At 45.4% G+C, this 18,286-nt stretch overlaps 1 protein-coding gene across 6 annotated transcripts in view; it reads left to right on the top strand.

The window, feature by feature from the left end:
- Positions 1-8,724: 8,724 nt before the first annotated feature.
- Positions 8,725-18,286, top strand: part of taok3a (TAO kinase 3a) — a 171,807-nt gene continuing 162,245 nt past the window's right edge. For 3 of the 6 annotated variants that reach the window (XM_085961792.1, XM_085961788.1, XM_085961791.1), the window contains exon 1: positions 8,725-8,860. The gene's annotated coding sequence lies outside the window, so the exon portion shown is untranslated. Of the gene's footprint in view, positions 8,861-8,915; positions 9,060-18,286 lie in introns of those variants that run through there. The other 3 variants (XM_085961790.1, XM_085961793.1, XM_085961789.1) reach the window with 3 other exon arrangements.

Raw genomic sequence — 18,286 nt, 5'->3', positions numbered from 1 at the left:
CCGCTGCAGCCATCCCTGCACGTTTCCAACCGCCCCCACACCGGCCTACATGATGGCCGTGGGGCAAGCAGGCGCGCTGCTGTACGTTACGGACAGCGCCTCCAGACGCCGTTTCCTATGCGACACGGGCGCGCAGTGCAGCATCATCCCCGCGTCCGCCCTCGAGATCCAGCGAGGCGGCCGTGGCCCTGCGCTGGCTGCCGCCAACGGCACCGACATCCGGACGTACGGCACCCGCACCGTCACCATCGACCTCGCAGGCCGCCGCTACCACTGGGAGTTTATCACCGCCAAGGTGCTCTCCCCGCTCCTTGGTGCGGATTTCCTGTGCGTCCACGGCCTGTTGGTCGACATGCCTCGGCGCCGCCTCGTGGACATGAACACCATGTCACCTGTCCCGGGCGCCATGGCCCCCTCCAACCCGCCAAAATGGCGTGGCAGTGCCGCGCCCGCTCAACGGACGACTACTCAGCACTCCTGGCTGAGTTCCCAGCCCTCACCAACCCGACCTTCTCCGCAAAGGTTGCTAAGCACGGGGTAGAACACTTCATCCCCACCACAGGCCCACCGGTGTATGCCCACGTCTGCAGGCTGGACCCGGCCAAGCTGCAGATCGCGCGGGCCGAGTTCGCCACAATGGAACAGCTCGGCATCATCCGCCGCTCCAACAGCCCCTGGGCCTCCCCACTCCACATCGTCACCAAACCCAACGGGGGATGGCGCCCCTGCGGGGACTACCGGCGCCTAAACAACGCCACCACGCCGGATCAGTACCCCATACCGCACATTCAAGACTTCTCGGCTAGACTGGCCGGCCGCTCAGTCTTCTCCAAAGTCGACCTGGTGCGCAGTTACCATCAGGTGCCAGTCCACCCCACGGACGTTCCCAAGATGGCCATAATCACCCCTTTTGGGCTATTCAAGTTCCTCCGAATGCCCTTTGGCCTCAAAAACGCGGCCCAGGCCTTCCAGCGGCTCATGGACTCGGTCCTCCGGGACCTGAAGTTCCTCTTTGTCTACCTGGATGACATCCTGGTAGCTAGTTCCTCCAAGCAGGAACACATCGAGCACCTCCGCACCCTGTTCCAGCGGCTCAGTGAGCACAGGCTCATCATCAGCCCAGCCAAGTGCCAATTCGGCCTCAGCAGGATCGAATTCCTCGGCCACCACATCATGCAGGACGGAGCCATTCCCCTGCCCGTCAAGGTGCAAGCCGTCCAGCAGTTCCCCCGGCCTACCACCATCAAAGGCCTCCAGGAGTTCTTGGGGATGATCAACTTTTACAACCGCTTCATTCCCGGAGCGGCCTCCCTCATGCGGCCCCTATACGAAGCCCTCCGGGGTAAGAAAGACAGAATGGCAATTGAGTGGTCGGCGGACATGTTGACCGCTTTCGACTCGACCAAAAAGGCGCTCGCCGACGCCACCATGCTCGCTCACCCACAGCCCAACGCCAGGGTGGTCCTCACCACGGACGCCTCCGACCGCGCGGTCGGCGCCGTGTACGAACAGTGGGTCGACGGGGCCTGGCAACTGCTGGCCTTTTTCAGCCGCCAACTGCGCCCCCCGGAGGCCAAATACAGCGCCTTTGACCGCGAGCTCCTCGCACTGTACCTGGCAGTCCGCCATTTTAGATTTCTTCTGGAGGGCCGCCCCTTCACCGCGTTTGTCGACCACAAACCCCTAACATTCGCGATGGCGAAATCTGCAGACCCGTGGTCAGCCAGGCAACAACGCCAACTCGCCGCGGTGTCCGAATTCACCACGGACATCCGGCACGTCTCCGGTCGAGACAACGTGGTGGCCGACTGCCTATCCCGCCCCGCCGTCCACGGCGCCCACCTGGCAGTGGACTATGCTCAACTGGCAGCGGAGCAACGCACCGACCCCGATCTGCTCTCCGCGCCCACAACCCTCCCAGGGCTGCGACTGACCGACGTCGCCTGCGGCCCGTCCGCCGTCACAGTCAAATGCGACACCTCCTTGGCGCAACCCCGCCCCGTAGTCCCGGCGTCCTGGCGAAAACGGGTGTTCGACATCGTCCACGGCCTCTCACACCCCGGCACCCGCGCGTCCATTAGACTGCTGGCCAACCGATTTGTCTGGCGCAGCCTGCGGAAAGATGTGCGCATCTGGGCCAGATCCTGCATAGCTTGCCAGCGTGCCAAAATCCACCAACACGTCAAAGCCCCACTCGAGGAGTTCACCGTGCCAGAAAGAAGGTTCGACCGCGTCCACATCGACCTCATCGGCCCCCTGCCGCCATCACAAGGTCACACGCACCTGCTGACAATCATGGACCGTACCACCCGCTGGCCCGAGGCCATTCCACTGACGTCCACCACCACCGCCGACATCGCGAGGGCGTGCATCGGTACCTGGGTCGCTCGGCTCGGCGTCCCCTCCGACATGATGTCGGATAGAGGCCTGCAGTTCACCTCTGATCTGTGGGCCGCCATCGCCCGAAACCTCGGGGTGGCCGTTCACTGCATCACGGCTTACCACCCCCAAGCCAACGGACTGTGCGAGCGATTCCACAGGTCCATGAAGGCGTCCCTCCGCGCCAGCCTCGAGGATGAGGCTTGGATCGACCGCCTCCCGTGGGTGCTACTCGGCCTACGCTCCGCGGTCAAGGAAGACCTGCAAGCCTCGACGGCAGAACTCGTGTACGGCCAGCCGCTGCGCGTACCCGGAGAGTTCCTGCCCACCGCCACGACCCCCTGGTCGGCTGACCAGCAACGCCGCGCTTTCGCCAACCAAGCACAACAGTTCGCTCCGGTACCCACCGGCCGGCACGGCGAACCAGCAACCCGCGTACCACCTAGCCTGCACATGGCCAAATTTGTTTTCGTGCGCCATGACGCCCACCGAGGACCTCTACGGCCCCCATATGACGGACCCTACAAGGTACTCCAGACGGGGAACAAGTTCTTCCTCCTCGAAGTGGGCGGCAGAACTGACAAGGTGTCGGTCAACCGGCTCAAGCTGGCGCACCTAGAGCCCGACGAACCCGTTCAAGTGGGCCAACCCCACCGCGGGGCAGACCGCCTAAGAGCCCGACGCGTCCGACCGCCCCGCTCCCGACACCAACCGCCAAGAGCCGTTCCGGCCGTGCCATCAAGCCGCCACGCCGGTTAGTACACTCCCTACTAGCGGATTCTGGGGGGAGCTGTGTGGCGTACCGATCACAGAACGGACACAATCCGCTTTCCGGTCCGTAGACTATAAATCAGGCGTCATGCCTTTAAGAAGGATCACACCTTTAAGAAACTCGATCTGCAAGTTAGTTAAGCCCAGAGCGGGGGAGGAGCAGTCGAAGCTGTGCACTGATGAAAGGCAGTGGTACTTTGTGTGGTCTCTGACTCCATTTTGTGTTCAGCATGCAGCCTCAACAATTAAACCTTTTCTGTTGAACCTCTCCGAGTTCAGTATTTTTTGCTAGGAGTACGTAGACTCCTACAACAGCACAGAAGGAGGCCATTTGGCCTGTTGAGCCCGTGCCAGCTCTTTGCAAGAGCACTTCAGCTAGCCCCACTCCCCCACCCTTTCCCCGTAGTCCTTCAAATGTTTTTCCTTCAGGTACTTATTCAATTCCCTTTTGAAAGCCTGTTTGTTATTCAGTGCACTAGTGCAACAGCACAATGTACCACAGTCCACTCGTGTACTATCATCATTTGTTATGGAGATATTCACATTTTTAAGGCAGAAGTCAATTAATGTCTGTGGCCTATACACTTAAAACTCTATGATAAGCAGCAAAACTTAGAACTAAAATTGACATTTACTGTGAAAACTTGAATATTTGTGATCAGGGAGAGTAAAAGGCTACTTTATTTTGTCTTTGCCAGTCGTAGCCCTTCCCCTCCTCTCCTGCAGGCATGGTTGGGATACAATTGTCCTCCAGCACCTTGTCCAAGTAGCCATTATTCACGTATGACATTGCGTGCCGATAACTGTTTCACTGCAGGGAGGGCCTATCTGTCCTCACCTGACAACTATGCACAAGCACTTCCAGCAGGAGTCACAGGATAATGACGAGGAGTGGGAAATCAGGCTGATTTGCCCCTTCCTCGCGCCGAGACATGGAGGCCAGTTGTAGTGCTCCTAATGCTGCCCCGGCTGAGATCAGCTGACCTCAGAACAGTACCAGGTTTGCTCAACTCCTACCTGTGGATTGGAAAACAGCAGCTTCCCAACCATGAGATAAAATAGCACAGTTGGAGGACAGGAAACAGAGGTTTGGGTTTAATTGGTGATGCTTGGATTGATGAAAGGTTGGAAGTGGTGTATCCCAGGGTTCAGTGCTTCTGTTCTCTGTACATACAGATGATTTGGATTTGGACATAGGGAGCGCGATATTGAAATTTGCTGATGGCATAACAGTAGGGTGTTTTGCAAACAAGGAGGACTGTAAAAGACTTCAGTAGGACCCATTTTGCACTACTGTCAAAGACCAATTTCACCCCCATAATTCCCTGACTGTACAAGAGCAGGAGGATAAAGCCAATAGGATTTTAGAAATAGGGACATAGAATACAAGAGTTAATAAATAATTATGAATTTGAAATTTCTTTACTTAGAGTATTATTGGAGTATAGAATTAATACTTTGTCATAAGGAACATGGGAACAGGAATAGGCCATTCAGCCTGTTCCAGCATTCAATTCGATCATGGCTGATCTGTAGCTTAACTCCATTTACCCGCCTTGGTTCTCTATTCCTTAATACGTTTACCCAACTAAAAACCTGTCAATCTCAACTTTGAAACTTTCAATTGACCTAGCATCAACAGCTTTCTGGGGCAGAGAGTTTGAGATTTCCACTACCCTTTGTGTGAAGAAGTGCTTCCTGACATTACCCCGGAACGGCTTGGTCTAATTTAAAGGTTATGTCACCTTGTTCTGGACTCCCCCACCAGGGGAAATATCACTCTAATTGCCCTATCAACCCTTTAATCATCTTAAGCATCTCAATTAGATCACCCCTTAATCTTCTATACTCAAGGGAACACAAGCCTAGTCTATGCAACCTGTGGCTAAGGCAGAGACCATTGTTCCTTTTAAGGGAAAATCGGATAAATATTTGAAGTAAAGGCGTAAGGGGAGAGAGCAGAGCAGTGGGATTGGCTTTGGATTGCTTTAGTAACAAGCCGGCACAGACATTTTGATCCGAATAGCCTCCTTGTGCCATATAAGCTTCTATGGTTATAATAGGAGGGAACTACAGTGTTCAGTATTGTTGCAATTGGAGATATTATAAACCAGAGGCCAGAGTTGTCAAAAACCCTTTGAGAAACCTTTGATTGATTTTTAAATACAAATTTGTTCTGTTTTTTTGATAGGTTGGTTTAATCATAATTTCCAGCTATTGCTGCTGTAGTTCCACCAGTGAAGTTTGCTTCTCCTTTGGAAAAAAGGAGTGCTTCAACTGTGAGCAATTTGTCCTGTTTACTTCTGCAGAATCTCTGTTGCTTAGGAAAAGTGGTCCAACCATGGCTAACAAGAGAAGTTAAAGATAGTATTAGATCAAAGGAAGAAGCTTATAATGTTGCCAAAAAGAGCAGTAAGCCTGAGGATTGGGAGGATTTTAGAATTCAGCAAAGGAGGACCAAGAAATTGATAAAGAAAGGGAAAATAGAATGAGAGTAAACTAGCGAGAGACATAAAAACAGACTGTAAAAGCTTCTATAGGTATGTAAAAAGGAAAAGATTAGCAAAAGTAAATGTGGGTCCCTTACAGGCTGAGACAGGAGAAATTATAATGGGGAATAAGAAAATGGCAGAGAAATTAAATATTTTGTCTGTCTTCATGGAAGAAGATGCAAAGAACCTCCCGGAGATAGTGGAGAACCACGGGTCTAGCGAGAATGAGGAACTAAAAGAAATTAGTATTGGTAAAAAAGTACTGGAGAAATGAATGGGACTGAACGCCAATAAATCCCTATGACCTGATGGCCTACATCCTAGGGTTTTGAAGGAGGTGGCTGTAGAGATAGTGAATGCATTGGTTGTCATCTTCCAAAATTCCATAGATTCTAGAATGGTTCCCGCAGATTGGAAGGTAGCAAATGTAACCCCACTATTTAGAAAGGAGGGAGAGATAAAACAGGGAACTACAGACCAGTTAGCCTGACATCAATAGTAGGGAAAATGCTAGAATCTAGTATGAAGGACGTGGTAACAGGGCACTTAGAAAATAATAATAGATTTGGGCAGAGTCAACATGGATTTATGAAAGGGAAATCATATTTGACATATCTGTTAGAGTTTTTTGAGGTTGTAATGAGCAGAATAGATAAGGGGGAACCAGGGGATGTGGTGTATTTGGATTTTCAGAAGGCATTCGATAAGCTGCCACACAAGAGGTTATTAAACAAAATTAGGGCTCACGGGATTGGAGGTAATATACTAGCATGGATTGAGGATTGGTTAACGGACAGAAAACAGAGAGTAGGAATAAACTTGTCCCATTACCATCTCCTTTTGCCTTGCACCATCATTTCTTTTGTCTCTTAATCTCTCCTGCCTTCCATCCTATCACAGACCTTCCCTTTTATTCTTTCCTCCCCTCCCACCTTTCCTTGCCCCTACACTTGCTTAAAAACCTGTTCCATCTCCAACTTTTTCCAGTTCTGACAAAGGGCCATTGACCTGAAACGTTAACTCTGTTTCTCTCTCCACAGATGCTGCCTGACCTGCTGAGTATTTCCAGCATTTTCTGTTTTTATTTCAGATTTCCAGCATCCGCAGTATTTTGCTTTTGTAGGAATAAACAGGACATTTTCGGGTTGGCAGGCTGTAACTAGTGGGGTACCGCAATGATCAATACTTGGGCCTCAGCTATTCACAATCTATATCAATGATTTGGTTGAGGGGACCAAACGTAATATAACTAAGTTTGCTGATGATACAAAGCTAGGTGGGAATGTAAGTTGTGAGGAGGATGCAAAGAGGCTTCAAGGGGATATAGACAGGCTAAGTGAGTGGGCAAGAACATGGCAAATGGAACATAATGTGGAGAAATGTGAAATTATCCACTTTGGTAGGAAAAATAGAAAAGCAGAGTAATTTTAAATGGTGAGAGATTGGGAAATGTTGGTGTTCAGAGGGATCTGTGTGTCCTTGTACATGAATCACTGAAAGTTAACATGCAGGTACAGCAAGCAATTAGGAAAGCAAATGGTATGCTGGCTTTTATTACAAGAGGATTTGAGTATAAGAGTAAAGACGTCTTACTGCAATTATATAGGGCCCTGGTGAGACCACACCTGGAGTATTGTGTACAGTTTTGGTCTCCTTACCTAAGGAAGTATATATTTGCCATAGAGGGAATGCAATGAAGGTTCACCAGACTGATTCCTGGAATGGGGCGATTGTCCTATGAGGAGAGATTGAGTAGACTAGGCCTATATTCTCTCGAGTTTAGAAGAATGAGAGGTGATCTCATTGAAACATACAACATTCTTACAGGGCTTGACAGGGTAGATGCAGGGAGGATGTTTCCCCTGGCTGGGGAGTCTAGAACCAGGGGTCACAGTCTCAGAATAAGGGGTCGGCCATTTAGGACTGAGATGAGGAGAAATTTCTTCACTCAGAGGGTGGTGAATCTTTGGAATTCTCTACCCCAGAGGGCTGTGGAGGCTCAGTCATTGAGTATATTCAAGACAGAGATCGATAGATTTTTGGATATTAAGGGAATCAAGGGATATGGGGATAATGCAGGAAAGTAGAGATGAGGGAGAAGATCAGCCATGATCTTATTGAATGGTGGAGCAAACTCGAGGAGCCAAATGGCCGACTCCTGCTCCTATGTTCTTAGAATGATTTAATCCTGGAAGAGGATATTTGTTTGGAGAACACTTTAGAACAACACTGAAGATGTCAGAAATGCAGAGTATCATTGTTAATAAAGTTCAAGATAATTATTAATTAAATTACATCAAAATCTAAAAAATTATTTGCTATTCTAACAATTTGATACAAAAACAGAAAATGTTGGAAATACATAGCCAGTACCTGTAAAGAGAAAAGGGAAGTTGATGTTTCAGATGGAACCCAGGGTCAGAACTGTTTATTTTCTGTTAAACATACAATGCATTGAAGTAATTCATATTGAAAATGTAATTATGTCACAAAACATTATTTCATCACTTCTGTACCGCAACTTATATTTGTCATTGCAATTTTTCTCCAAGTTCGGTTTGCAAAATAACATTTTCAACAAAATAAAATGAGGAAATGGGACTTAATGTTACTGACATTTTCTCCGGAATTTACCTAAGGTATTCTGACTTTTGTTCTTTAAAATATATATCTTAAAATGTCACTGATTTTTAAACCCCTAACTTTAGGCACTATACTGAGGTTGAAATTTTGTGTCCTTGTATTTTATAATTCTATTTTCCACATTAGGTTTCTTTTTAAAGGTGAATAAGGGAATGTCGGGGTTTGGTCCACGTTCATTTCCTGAATTATTATAGAAATGTGTCAACGTAGTTGAGCTTACTCGAAAAAGTAGTGCATTGAAACAACAATAAAGGGATAACATCCCGAAAAATCGATGGATTTTTTTTTTGTCTCGACCTGTGTATGCTCTTGGCAACGTTTTTCGAAATCAGCAGCATTTCATTTGATTGAAAAAAATGATTACCCTGGCAAACTGCGCCCGACTGAGAGTCGGAGAGTCAGTCAGCCAAGCCGAGCGGCACTCTGCCGGCGCGGGTAGAGAAGAAGTGCACTCTTGCAGCGTGCACGATTCTTTGGCGGGAGGAGGCGCGGTTGCGCGGCCATATTGGTGGTGGCTGGAAGTGTCGGTTGGGCTCGCGCCGGAGAGAGTGGGTGAGTGCGCGAGCGAGCAGCAGGTGAGTGCCAGCGCGGCGGGCGAGCGAGTGAGGGCTGCTCGCTCCTGGATATTCCCGTAAACACAGGCTGAGGTCGGGTGCTGCTGTCAGCGACCGTGTGTTTATGTAGCGGGAGGGTGGTTAGATGTGTTTCCGCCTGCGCTGTTTGGCCTTCACCAGGAAGTCGAGCTTGCGGTCTGTCTCCGGTAGAGCAGGCGAGGTGAGTGAGAGCCGGTGTCAGCCCGCGGGAACGGGCGGGCTGTGTGTTTATGCCGAGAGGGACTGACTCTCTTCCTCTTCCTCCAAACTACCCGGGGCCCTTTACAATCGGTGCTGTGAGGGGGCGCTCGGTAGCTTGTCCGGTGGGGTTGGGGTGGTTGCTGGATTTTGCTGGCGCCCGGGGAGGTGTCGGTTGGGGCGGGGGTGTTGAGTTGAGTGGCTGCCCTCAGGCACCCCCCGGTCATGCCCCGCCCGGCTGTGAGGTGCAGGCGCTTCCTGCTCCGGACACCTCGGCGCTGGCGAAAGTGTGCACTGACCGGCTGTCGGTGTGTGGGGCGCTGAATGAAGCACCAGGACCAGCCCGAGTTAGAAGTTGCACTTGGAAACTTCCCCTGTGTGTGCTTTGGGTCGCGTTACTGATGGCTTTTTCCTTCCACTTTTACCGCGAGTAGTTCGGGTTGGGTTAGCCCGAGTCGGGCGGGGTCCGTGTACCGTGTCTGTCTGAGGGAGCAAGCCCGCTCCATCTGTTGCTCGATTGATTGACTCACTCGGGGTTTTTAGCGTTGCTTCTAGTGAAATAATTGTATGTCTGTCCCTCTGTTGATGCACGGAGACTGCAAGCGTGCTGTTTAGAAGTGTCAGAATCGCGCAGCAGAATCCTTGGCGCCTCCTGCGTGTTGATCGTGTTTGTATCGCAGGTGGTCGGTATTATTCTCGATCCATCGCATGTGTATATATACATAAATAAATAAATAGAGAGAGATGGGGGAGATTTTCCAGGGTCTTCGCCCAGGTGTAGTTAAAATAAAATCATGGGGCAGGGTGGGTCTGCACCCCACACGTGTAAAGGAACCCATCGGATTTTCCGATATTCGCTGCGCCCAGTCACTCAGTGCACCTGGGCAAGACCATCTCCCTTCGTGCAATGATAAAAACCAAAAACAAAACTCTTTTGGCGGACTGCATTGATTGTGAGGACTTTTCCAGCTTAGTTGCTCAGTATTTCTAATTGTTATGTCAGTCGTGCTACAGGGCGTTTGTGAAGGGGTCACTTCTTTCGTCAGGTGTAATGTAGCGCAGGAGCTGGACGTTCATTGTTATGGCTTTTTAAATGTCATATTCAGCAGGAGGATTGTGTGTAAAATTGATGCACAATGAACTTGAACTGTAGATTATTTTTTCTCAAAAGGTTTCTAATTTATGGGATGATTTGTGCCATTTGGGAGAGCAATTGTGAGGTTGCATTGAATAGTTATTCTTTGCAACCTATTCAAGCCGTCAATTTGCCATACATTGTCGTGATGGTACAGTACCTTCAGATGGAATGTCACATTTGGCTTTATTGTACATTTTATCTGCATCATAACATTCATATTGAAACTGCATTTGGTGCCCCCATCCTGGCACTAATATGGCATTTGTTTTACTCACTGACAAATGTTGGTAAGTACATCCATGAAGAGATATTTTATGTGCATAATTGTATGTAATTACAAATGCCTTGAGGCATCAGCATCTCCGGGGAATAGTGTTACATGAAGAGACTATAAGGGAATGGAAAGAATGTACTATAACATTACTTATTAGATATTCCAACATCATAATATAGTATATAGGATTGTGCTCGTATTAACTTATACAGTGAATTCCTGATCGTGAGTAGTTTTTACCTCAACCACTAATCCTGGAAATAAATTCCACAGCAACACAACTGTGCAAAGAAGTTTACCTTGCCTTTGGTTCTAAATCTTGCATTTAATCATGTATCTACGGCCCCTCAACTACTGGAAACAGACTGCTTGTATGTACCCTGCCTCATCCTTCATAATTTTAAACACTTTAAATATGTTGCCCGATATTCTGCATTGTTCTAACAAAATAAATCCCCAATTTTTTTTCCATATTTTTATTTTTCATACCAGTCAGCATCCTAGCGCAGCTGCGTGTTGTCTCAATATTTTTCTTAGTGTGCAGCCCAATATTGCACACAGTGCTCTTAACTGAGGTTCAAGCACATTGCAGCTGAAAGCTCTTCGTGAAGAGCCAACGTAACTGGGATCTGCATTGTCCACATTTAGTTTGCTGTTTGCTGCTTTTGTTTGCATCACATAGAAGAACATAGCAGCACTGCACATCTATTGAAGGGTTGCTCTATTCATGCTGGTCCACCAGAAAAACATGTAATTTATTTCCCTACTTTATAATTTGTTTTTGAATTTTTTCCCATCTTTATTGTACCACTTATGAATTCGAAAATATGCGCACATGCACAGGCACACAGGTCTTGAGGTTTTTCACAGGCTAATCATTATCTCATGGCTTTTATATTCTACACTTGGAGATAAAATTTAGAATTCCATTAACTTTTTTTTTACAGCTTTATCAACTTGAGATCTGCCTTGAATGTCCTGTGAACCTGTATCCTCAAACCTCTGTTCTTTCACAATACTGGGCCTACTTCCATTCAGAGTATAATTACTGCTGTTACTTTTACCAAAATGCATTCATCTTACACTGGCATTAAACTCCATCTGCCACTATCTTCAGTTGGTGGGTGGGATAAACCTTGAAATAATGCTCCTTGACTAGCCTGCCAAATAATATGCAGTGAACGCTGGTACTTGGCTTCTCTTCCAGTTGTGTCCAACATCTTGCAGTTTAACACACATGCATCAAAGGTTGAACTGGTTGCATCTATGATATCATCAAATTTATTAAAGTTAGTTTCAGCCAATGAAAACTTTTTTTCACATGTTCTTGTCTCCAAAGTGGAAAGAAGCTACAAGATAAGTAAAAGTTTTTTTGGGATAGTGTAAACTTAGGAAAGAAGAAACTTGGTTTATCTGGTGCCTTCTATTACATTTAATGTCCCAAAGTGCTTCACATACAATGAATTACTTCGAAGTGCAATCACGATTATGTAGGTGAATGACAGCCACAGCTTAAGTGTAAGAGTAAAGTTTAAAACATAAAACATAAATATGACTAATAAAGTTATTCCTGATGTTTTGAGAAGTTACACTAAAAGTGTTTTCAGTACCAAACTTGCTGGCTCAGACAAAAATGTCCCAGTCTAAAGGTAAATGTTAATTTTTTGGGGGAAATTTATTGCCAGCCATGGCTCAGTTGGTAGCACTCTCCTCTTGAGTCAGAGGTTGTGGGTTCAAGTCCCACTCCAGAGACTTGAGCACAAAAAATCTAGGCTGACACTCCAGTGCAGTACTGAGGGAGCGCCGCACTGTTGGAGGTGCCGGCTTTCGGATGAGACGTTAAACCGAGGCCCCTTTCGGGTGGACATAAAAAATCCCATAGTACTATTTCAAAGAAGAGCCAGGGGAGTTATCCCTGGTGTCCTGGCCAATGTTTACCCCTCAATGACCAGATAATCTGTTTAGTGATGTTGATTATCACATTGTTGATTGTGGGAGCTTGCTGTGTGCAAATTGGTTGTCGTGTTTCCTATATTACAACGGTGACTACACTTCAAAAAGTACTTAATTGGCTGTAAAGCGCTTTGGGATGTCCTGAGGTAGTGAAAGGTGCTATATAAGTGCAAGTTTTTTTTTTATTGATTAGGATGTGATCTGTTATAAAGTTGGTTGTAATAGTGTTGCTTTTTTATATTTAAAATATTTTTTTCTTGATTCAAATTTCCTTCACAACTCCCAAATCCCTCTGGTAATTGTACCTGCTTTCATCAGTGATTCATTTCCTGGTGACTAAATACTGAGTAAAAATATCAGGCAGTGTTTACGTACTCGAGCTTCTCTGAAGATGAATCTTGTAGTCATGTGGAAGTCATTCGTGTTGAAGTTATTATATTGGTGAGGTACATACACTTGTTTCAGCAAATAAAAATGAATAAAGTAATATTAGTTGGTGAAAAAGACTTGTGTTTTTAACTCCCACTTTTACCTAGGGGTTACTAAGCAGATGTCCTTCAAATTTGTCCAGTGTTTGTATACTCTGAATCTCTTTTTTTAATCTGCCATGATTTCTGTGCCCTCAGTTCTGTAAAGGATGCCTGGCTTTTCGTAAAATTACTTATTACTAACCAAAAATCTATCAATCTCTGTCTTGAATATACTCAACGACTGAGCTTTCACAGCTCTTTGGGATAGAGAATTCCAAAGATTCCTAACCCCTTGAGTGAAGAAATTTCTCCTCATCTCAGTCCTAAATGGCCAGCCCTGTATTCTGAGACTGTGACCCCTAGTTCTAGACTCCCCAGCCAGGGGAAACATCCTCCCAACATCTACCCTGTCAAGCCCTGTAAGAATTTTATATGTTTCAATGAGATCACCTCTCATTCTTCTAAACTCTAGGGAACATAGGCGTAGTCTCCTCGTAGGAGCCCCCCAGGAATCAGTCTAGAGAACCTTTGTTGCACTCTCTCTAAGGCAGGTATATCCTTCTTTGGGTAAGGAGACCAAGATTGTACATTATGCTAGGTGTGGTCTCACCAAGGCCCTATAAAATTGCAGTAAGACCTCTTTACTCCGATACGCCAATCCTTTTGTAATAAAGGCTAACCTACCATTTGCTTTTCTAATTGCTTGCAGTACCTGCATATTAGCTTTCTGTGATTTGTGTACAAGGACACCCAGGTCCCTCTGACTACCAACATTTCCCAATTTCTCAATTTAAAAAATATTCTGCTTTTCTATTTTTCCTACCAAAGTGGATAACTTCACATTTCTCCACATTATCGTCCATCTGCCATGTTGTTTCCCACTCACTTAACCTGTTTATATCTCTTTGCAGCCTCTTTGCATTCTCCTCAGAACTTACTTTCCCACCTAGCTTTGTATTGTCAGCAAATTTGGATACGTTACATTCTGTCCCCTCATCTAAGTAATTGAAATAGATTGTAAATAGCTGCGGCCCAAGCACTGATCCTTGCGGTACCCCACTAGTTATAGCCTGCCAACCCAAAAATGACCTGTTTATTCATACCCTGTTTTCTGTCCATTAACCAATCTTCAATTCATTCATGCTAATATATTGCCCCCAATCCCATGAGCCCTAATTTTGTGTAATAACCTCTTGTGTGGCACCTTATTGAATGCTTTCTGAAAATCCAATACATGCACTAGTTTCCCCGATCTACCCTGCTAGTTACAACCTCAAAAAACTTAGATTTGACAAACACTATTTCCCTTTCATAAATCCATGTTGACTCTACCCAATCATATAATTTTCTAAGTGCCCTGTTCCCATGTCCCTAATAATAGATTCTAGCATTTTTCCTACTACAGTACTGATGTTGGGCTAACTATAGTTCCCTGTTTTCTCTCTTCCCTCCTTTCTTGAATAGCGGGGTTACATTTGCTACCTTCCAATCCACTGGGACTGTATTTGTTTTATTTCTCTGCCATTTCCTTATTCCCCACTATATCTCCTATCTCTGCCTGTTTGACAAATCTATTCGAGTTCTTTTGAGGAGGTAACGAGCAGGGCGGTTAAAGGGGAACTAGTAGATGTAGTGTATTTGGATTTCCAAAAGGCATTCGACAAGGTGCCACATAAAAGATAAAGATAAGAGCTCATGGTGTTGGGGGTAATATATTGGATTGGATAGAGGATTGGCTAAATATCAGAAAACAGAGTCGGGATAAATGGGTCATTTTCAGGATGGCAATCTGTAACTAGTGGGGTGCCACAGGGATCAGTGCTCAACTATTTTCAAGCTACATTAATGACTTGGATGAAGGGACCGAGTGTATTGTAGCCAAATTTGTGGACGATACAAAGATAGGTGGGAAAGCAAGTTGTGAGGCAGACAGAGTCTACAAAGGGATATAGATAGGTTAAGTGAGTGGGCAAGAATTTGGCAGATGGAGTATAATGTGGGAAAATGTGAAGTTATCCACTTTGGTAGGAAGAATAGAAAAGAAAAATATTATTTAAATGGAGAAAGACTACAGAATGCGGCGGCACAGAGGGATTTGGGTGTCCTCATACATGAAACACAAAAGGTTAACATGCAGGTGTAGCAAGTAATTAGGAAGGCAAATGTAATGTTGGCCTTTATTGCAAGGGGGACGGAGTATACAAGTAGGGAAGTCTTGCTACAACTGTACAGGGCGTTGGTGAGACCACACCTGGGGTACTGCGTACAGTTTTAGTCTCCTTATTTAAGGAGGGATATACTTGCATTGGAGGCAGTTCAGAGAAAGTTCACTAGGTTGATTCCTGGGATGGAAGGGTTGTTTTATGAAGAAAGGTTGGGCCTATACTCATTGGAGTTTAGAAGAATGAGAGGTGATCTTATTGAAACATCTAAGATTCTGAGGGGGTTAGACAGGGTAGATGCCGAGAGGATGTTCCCCCTCGTCAGGGAATCTAGAACGAGGGGGCATAGTCTCAATAAGGGGCCGCCCATTTAAGATGGAGATGCGGAGGAATTTCTTCTCTGAGGGTTGTGAATCTTTGGAATTCTTTACCCCAGAGAGCTGTGGAAGCTGAGTCATTGAATATATTCAAGGCTGAGATAGACAGATTTTTGAGCAACAGGGGAGTCGAGGGTTCTGGGGAGCGGACGGGAAAGTGGAGTTCAGGCCAAGATCAGATCAGCCATGATCTCATTAAAAGGCGGAGCAGGCTTGAGGGGCCGAATGGCATGCTCCTGCTCCTATTTATGTTCTTCTGTTCTTATGTAAGGAACCACTTACTTTTGCTAATCTCTTCCTTTTTACATACCTATAGAAGCTTTTTCAATCTGTTTGTCTCTTGCTAGTTTACTCTCATTCTGTTTTGTCTCTATCAATTTCTTTGGCCTCTTTTGCTGAATTCTAAAATCCTCTCAATCCTTAGGCTTACTATTTTTGGCAACATTGTAAGCCTCTTCCTTTTAATCTAATAGTATCTTTAACTTCTTGTTAGCCACGGTTGGACCATTTTTCCCATGGGGCTTTTAAGCCTTAAGTGAATGTATATTCGTTGTGAATTATGAATTATTTCTTTAAATGTTTGCCATTGCTTATCTACTGTCATATCTTTTAATCTAGTTTCCTAACCTACCTTAGCCAATTCGCCTTTCATACCTACGTAGTTTGCTTTGGTCAAATTTAAGACCCTAGTTTCGGAGTTGACTAAATCACTCTCGAGCTCAATATAAAATTCCATCATATAATTACCGCACCCAAGAGGCTTCTTTACTGCAAGTTTATTAATTAACCTTGTCTCACTGCACAATACTAGATCTAAAATAGCCTGTTCACTAGTTGTTTCCTCGTCATACTGATCTAGAAAACTATCGTGAACAATGTTCCCTCTAATTTTGTTTGGTCCTGCGTGGCCCCTTTAAGGTGATTTAAAGTCTAATGTGCAATATGTGAAAGGACACGACTGCTGCCAACGAAATAAAATAGTTGTGCATGCACAGTTCCATTGTTTTTTGGTTGTTCTCGCCGGTCTTCCCACAGATTGGTGAGTGAGGAAAAAAAGAGGAGGGGGTGGGGAAAAGTGATAGCTGCTGCCGAACTGAGCTGGAAATATTTCATTATACAGATTCTAAACTAGAATATCCATAAAATACCAATGTTTTCTCTCCTGACTCGGATGAGTTTTGCTAAAATGGAAGAATTTAAAGGTCTAATCAAAAATAGAAACCTGACTTTTCTAGACTTCACTTATTTGTTTTTTAATTCAGCTTTTTAGCAAAACCAGTTTGCGTCAGAGAGAGAGATTGATGGTATTTTGACCTATTATTGCAAAACTCCAACTTATGGTTGGAAAAGGATGTAATGATTACGACTTAAAAAAAAAGTATATCATATCTTGTGGAGAATTGTTTAAGCTTGATTTCATTATATCCAACTATGCAACTGTGAAGATTTTTAGGTACTGAGCCAGGAAGTAACTTTCTGATTCTGAAAAGTGTTGGAAAATTACTCTTCAGCTAGATTGTCTTCCTCACAAAAGAAGCTGGAAAAAAAAATACTAGGAGTGGCAAACAAAAAGGCCAATGGAACGTTGGCCTTTTACCTCAAAGGGGAGGAAGTTATACTTCAGTTGTATAGAGCCTTGGTCAGATCCCCTCTGGAGTACTGTGTTCAGTTTGGGCACCGCACCTCAGGAAGGATATATAGGCCTTGGATGGGGTGCAGCACTGTTTCACCAGTATAATACTGGGGCTTGAAGTGTTAAACTATGAGGCAAGTTGCAGATATTTGGCTTGTATTCCCTTGAGTACAGGAGATTGAGGGGTGATCTGATTGAGGTATTTAAAATGTTAAAAGGATTTGATGGGTTAGATATGGAGCAACTATTTACTCCGGTCGGGGAATCAAGAACAAGGCGACATAATCTTAATATTTAGTGCTAGGCCATTCAGGAGTGAAATCAGGAAGCACTTTTTCCACAGAGTAGTAGAAATTTTGAACACCTCTCCCTCTTCTCTCTCTCTTTTCCCCCCCCCCCCCTTTTCTGATCTTCAATATGGAAGATTAAGGGGAGATGTAATTGAGGTGTTTATGATAATTAAAGGATTTGATGGGGTAGATAGAGAGAAACTATTTCCTCTGGTTTTGGAGTCCAGTACAAGAGGCCATAACCTTAAAATTAGAGCTAGGTCATTCAGGGGTGATGTCGGGAAGTACTTCACACAAAGTGGAAATCTGGAACTTTCTCTCCCAAAAAGTCATTGAGGCTAGGTCAATTGAAAATTTCAAAATGGAGATTGATAGTATTAAGGGTTATGGAACCAAGGCTGGTAGTTGGAGTTGAGATACAGATCAGCCCTGATCTAATTGAATGGCAGAACAGGCTCAAGGGGCTGAATGGCCTATTCCTGTTCCTATGTTTCTATTACCCTGGTGAAAATAGTTGGATAGTCAGGATTGGCAATCATTCCACTTCTTTATGTTGATCCTGGTGCTGAATTGTAGTTTAACACTTAGTATTTGGTGCTGAAATATATCTTAAAACTGCTAAATTACAACCAGTAAGGATGCCAGTTCCTTATCACTCAGAAGTACCAGTCAGCTATATTCGTTGAGAGTTTCCATGGCCTTTTCTCGCTCTTTTTTCCTGGAGTTGGGGATTGTTACTGCATTACAGCTCTGAGGCATAGACAGCTTGGGTACCTCCAATGAAGTGGTTGATCTTAGTGTGTGGATTTGGGCATTGTATATCAGAAGACTATTTGACTATGGGATTATTGTTGCAGCTGGACTTAATCTTATCCTCATCTGATCATTGCTGTCACAGTCACCCTGCTGCTCC

Source organism: Somniosus microcephalus, chromosome 19 (assembly GCF_052327205.1).
Source record: "Somniosus microcephalus isolate GS21.2 chromosome 19, FLI_Smic_1.0, whole genome shotgun sequence".
NCBI lineage: Eukaryota > Metazoa > Chordata > Chondrichthyes > Squaliformes > Somniosidae > Somniosus > Somniosus microcephalus.
The sequence above is the reverse complement of the archived record's forward strand: the minus strand, read 5'-3'. Positions and strand labels throughout refer to the sequence as shown.